Below are 5,834 nucleotides of genomic sequence, written 5' to 3' on the forward strand. Positions count from 1 at the left end.
TAAGACAATTTTAATTGCCTTCTATATTAGATTGTTGTTGGATGATGTTAAACTGTGCATGAGATGGCTGCTTGGTTTTTTGGGATTGAACTTATTGGATTTTTTTCTTGAAGGATGTTGTATTGGGTACTATTATAGATGTGAGTGAATAGTAATCTCACAGAAACATGTCTATTCAAGTTTTATTGGGTACAAAATTAGTAGTTTAAATAAATAAAATAAAATAAAAATTCTATTGCGGCGTTTTTCAAAATGCCACTATAGTTATATTTTTAAAAAAAACAAAAAACTATTACGACGTTTTTGAAGCGTCACTGCATGCCTGTGTGACGTCATGTTACCATTGGTTGCCACATTTAGCGGCGTTTATAATTTTACGACGTTTTTAAAACATCATAAAGTTATAGCGACGGCCGCGTCCTCGGCGTTTGGTGGTAAGCCTCACTAAAGGAATTAGCGGCGTTTTGCTAAAAGTCATTTTTCCAACAGTGGCTACATGACGGCCCGTTACATATGTTAGACTCAACCCATACTTTTACCTAAGTGTTTAGAGTTTGACACAAGTACTTAATATATTTGGAAGAGTCCATGTAACATAGCTTGTTACGACGAATGTTAATGAAGAATGTCATGCCCTCAATTTGCATTGTAGTAATTATTAAGAAGCCAATAAGCCTTCTTACACACCGCTTGGGTGAAACAGAATCACGTTGAGGTTTGTAGTGAAGTTGAAAATTATTCAAACAAATCCAACCCTGATAAAAAGAAAGACAATTTTCCATTACAAACTTGCATTCCAATAATATGGGAGTTCTTGAAAGTAACCGAAAAAGATGAATAATTATAATGCTATTAATTTCCACACTTTCTCCATATCAGGTCATCGTCAAGGTTTGTCCAAGAAATTGCCATGCTACATCCATTCAATTTCTTTGAGCAATTGGTTTTTGCTCTGATTTGATTGACAGTGCAAAAAATAAAAAGGTTTCGTGACGAACTCCTCATCAATGAACTTTAAAATCTACTTCACATCAGTACCTTTGAGACATGTTCTAACCTATGTTGACCAAATTCTAGTAGTGACTTGAGAATCAATTCAGTTAAAATAAGAAGCAGAGAACGAATTAAACACAAACAATGGTATTAACAAAACCGGAAAAAGAACTGAGAAGAAAAAGAAACTCCTCTCTCCAATCAAAACTTATCAATGAAGAGAAAATACAAAAATAATCAATTGAAGGCATAGGCAGAAACAGAACAGACAAAGAAAAAAAAAAGTCTTAATAATTTTAGAAAGTTGAGAAATTAAAAGCTTGTGATGTTAGTACTTTTACCTTGTAAATTCTTCTTCTTCTTCGCCTTGTTCTCTTTTTTGGAAAGGTGAACCTAAATTTAATCAGAACAAGTATTTTAATTAGTAAGTGTTGGTGATAATTCCAAATAAAATATCAGAAAATACAAATAATAAAAATTACAATAACTATTGAAAGGGATGGAGCGTAGGAAATTCGCTCTCTTTAAGGTGATTCAAACCCTTTACGGTTAGGCAATGCCTCACACCGATGCAGTAGAAAAAACCATGACTTGTCCCCCCTAGGATATAATAGCCTGATTAAGTTGTATGGTTTACCAATACTGCACAATTGGTTAAACCTAAAACTTCATCACATACACCATTTATTTCTTTGTCTGATAATCTCACACAAAAATAATAAAATAACAAACACTTTTTTTTTTTCCTTCAAGATAAGAGGTTAGCTCAATTTATAGGAAATGAAACTTGGGCCAAAAGAAAAGGATACAAAATAAAATAAAAGTTACTTGGAGGAAAAGAAAAGAGATCTTGGAGGGAAATAAACTTTACTTAGAGGCAAAGAAACGTAGCTTGGAGAACAAGTTGCTTGGAGCCCAAGCAAACAATATAATCTATAACACATTATAATTTTAAAATATATGCTAACATTCCCCTACCTATTTTAATATTATAGGTAACAAAATATGAGATTATTAGGCAAATAAGGATATTATGCATCATGGTAAGTGTATTCTGCATTGAACCTCCGTTAGTGAAACAATAATATCTACTCCAGAGTCAATAGTATACTTAGCGTTGAACTATGAGTACTTAAGGTAAATAAATAATTATTGCACACACATAATATTCCAGGTGTTCACATAGGTTTTAATAGCCAGTACATTACGGCCTTGTGCGATCCCAGGATTCATTAGTGTGTTTGAGAATTAGCTCAAATCTCATAGGTAGTGGCCCCATTACCACACTCACATAGGTGAATTCTGTCAAGGGTGCTCTTGTAACTATGACACCCCACTCAATAAGAGCTACAGAAATTCATTAAGAGCTTTTTTTTTTTTTAATAACTCAACCTCTACAACGTTAGAAGATAAATGCACTTACATCATAGGGATGGGTAAAAATTAATTTAGTGCATTTCTCACGGCTATCATATGATCGTTCTTCTCATTGAACCCAGTTACTGGATCTCTAGTCCTTGGGTTGAGTATCCTTATACATGGCTCCTGCTATATTCAATGGGCTTCAATCCCATCCCTCTCGATGTATTCCAGACTTTATCTCTTGCTAAGGTCTTAGTTAATGGATCTGCAAGATTATCACCATATTTAATATAATCCACAATTATGATGCCATTATCCACATATGATCTCATAGTACTGTGTTTTCTTCTGATAGGTCTGGATTCACCATTATAATAACGGTTATTTACTCGACCAATTGCTGCGGTGCTATCACAATGAATCGGTATAGGTGGAATCGATTTTTCTCAACAAGAGATTTCATTTAACAAATCTTTCAACCAATTTGCTTCTTCATTAGCTGTAACTAAAGCAATAAGCTCACACTATAAGAAATAACACTTTTAGCGACCAAAAAACTAGTCACAGAAAGCTCACATCTAGTCGCTAACTATTTTTAGCGACCAAACCTAAAGTTGGTCACGGAAAATAGATTTTTGGCGACCACATTCTTGGTCACAGAAAGTAGCTCATTTTGCGACGCAAAATTTAGTCGCTGAAAGGTAACAATTGTGACCACCGATGTTAGTCACTGAAAGGTGGTTTTTGGCGATCAAAATTAAAGTTGGTCGCGGAAAGTAGTTATTTGCGACCTTATATATTGGTCGCGGAATGTAATTCAATTTCTTGAAAGTAGTTCATTTTGTGACAAAAAATCTAGTCGCTGAAAGGTAACAATTGTGACCACCAATTTTAATCGCTAAAATGCGATTTTTACCAAAACTATCGTAGTCGCGAAAAGTGTAGCACAGGAACAAGTTTGTCAAGGACCTATTGTGACTAAAATTTTATTGGTCGCAAAAAAAACTTTCAATTTTAAACAGCATTTTTGTCTATGTAATGCTACTTTTGTTTGTAATACCTGTAATACATTTACTATTAATGCATAATTCATGTCCATCCAATTAATTTCAACATACCAATCCATCAACAATCCAATCTACAAACAAAAAACCATCAAAAGAATTTCAAAATAATAATTAATCCATCTAAGTACTACCACCTGTCAACATGAACACATTAATATTTGACAAAATAACCATCCTTCCATCCAATTACTTTACAAAATTACCATCCTTCCATCCATTTACTTTACAATGAATATGCACCAAATCAAAGACACATATGAGAAAATTATCAAAGATTTCAAAAACCATTCATATATCCAAGTGCATGTCATATTTGTTTGATGTGAAATATATCAAAAAGTCCACGTTTAAGCATAACTTAAAATTCATGCACCAGCAAACTGATCGTGTCCATAAACACGCATCACTATACCTCTAGCTACCTGCAAGGGGGGAAAAATGAAGAAAACGTTGTTAATAATAATATTTTTGTTTATACTTCTATCTCATTTAGTAAAATTTTGTGGATCTAATTCCACTATCAAACTAGCAATCACACAGAGCCTTATTAGCAATCACACAGAACCTTTTGAATGTCGTGATCACATCTTAACATATTGTATTAGGATGATGATTTTAACATATTCGATTTCACTTAACATATATTAAGTTTCCTGCCCATGATACAAACTCATTCCAAATTTAAAGATTTGGATCCTGATTAGAAAATTAAAGATATCTTTAGTGGAACAAATATTAACAGTCACTTGAACAACATGCATAAAGGGAACAAATGAAATTGGTTAGTTATAAAATATTACTATTTTAAAAGCACTAACATATGTAATAACATTTAAAGTACTTACTCATCAAAAGAGTCGTATCCAGTATGATCGCCCTGCATTTGTCTCATAAAGTGTTCGAACAACTCAAAGCGTCCTTTATATGATTGAATTATCCCTTTTAGCGATGCTACCTCTTGTTTAAGGCCCTTAACCTCTTCATCATATGCTTGTGACCTAGCTGTAGACATGAAAGTGGAAGATGGCTTTGGACCAACCCCGAAACCTTTTAATTACCCTGACCTCTTCCCAAGGACTTGAACAGAATCTTGCTCCTATGTCATCGGGTTTGCTCAAGGTTGTGAAGCTTCCTCATGAAATTGGTCTATCTTGTCCTGTGTTTTTTTTTTTAAAAGGAAGGGTTAATTACATTGTCTTGATACACAAAGTACATGTACTGTTTATAATCATATATAATATTCTTTGTTTTTGTATAAAAAAAAATCCAGCTTGTATCATAAATTCGATGGTGTAGACACCCCATTTCTGACCGTCCTTAAGACTTGGATGTCATCGTTTGAACACTCGATGATCATCCATGCTCGTGTTCATTTTGAGCTCCCGAAGGTCTCGGCTGCGCGCCTTGCCATAGGATCTCTCAACTTGACTGTTTTGTGCTTGGTTGTGGACCAAGGACTTGTGGTTTTTGCACCTGAGGGTAGGAAGTGGCTTGTTGGCCATCCCCTTAACCCACCGGCCTTGTTTACTTGCTATTGGCTAAGAGTGTTGGCTGATCGGTACTTTAGTTGGTCGGCCGGCCATTGTTTTGGTCGATCGGCCACTTTTCTGGCCGAGGCCTTTTCTTTGCCTTTTTTAGGCATTGTGCATGCCAGCTGTGCCAACTGGTGAGCATAGACTCTGCCCTCCATACACGTGTATGGAGGGATTTGAACCAACACTTCGCTTCTCTTGGAAGCTTTGAATTGGACTTCCTATAAAAGGAGAGCCTTCCCTCCCTTTCCAGGGGTTCAGCCAACTGATATAGAAGATATATCTCACTCTCTCTCTATATCTCCTCTCTTTCTATAGTTGTGTGTGTAATAATGTTCTAAAAGGTGTTCTTGTTCATATTTTTGTACTAAAGCACCTAGTAGTACACTATCTCTTAGTTACTGAGGTGCTAAGGAGTTGATTTCAGAGTTTTTGAGTTGGTTTTGATCAGAAGGAGGTGCTGGAGTTGGTGTTCTTGAAGTGTTTTTCAAGGGTGAGAAACTACTCTTTTATTCCTCATTTTTGCTTAAGCTTTTAGTAATACTTGCATACTGTTTTAAGCTTAGTGTCCAACTGAAAAAAGTTCTATTTTTATATGCTAAATATGTTTGTTTAAGGTTACTTTTGGGTTGGGGTTGTCTACCCCCTCTTAGGCCTTGTTTGGCCTTATTTTGTGACCTTCTTTTTGAGCTTTGAAACCTTTTTGTCAGTGGTGGAGAAGTGGTTTTGAGGTCTTGAATAGGGGAGGGACACCCCGCTCCCTTTATGTCTCATTTGCTTGCATTGTTGGCTCACCATAGTAGCATGTTTGCTTAGCATGTTTTGGCCCCATTTTAGCAAGTATTTGGTGTTATCTTGGCATGATATACCTCTGTTTTAA

Source organism: Camellia sinensis, chromosome 1, assembly GCF_055761805.1.
Source record: "Camellia sinensis isolate YWXY chromosome 1, ASM5576180v1, whole genome shotgun sequence".
Classification (NCBI taxonomy): domain Eukaryota; kingdom Viridiplantae; phylum Streptophyta; class Magnoliopsida; order Ericales; family Theaceae; genus Camellia; species Camellia sinensis.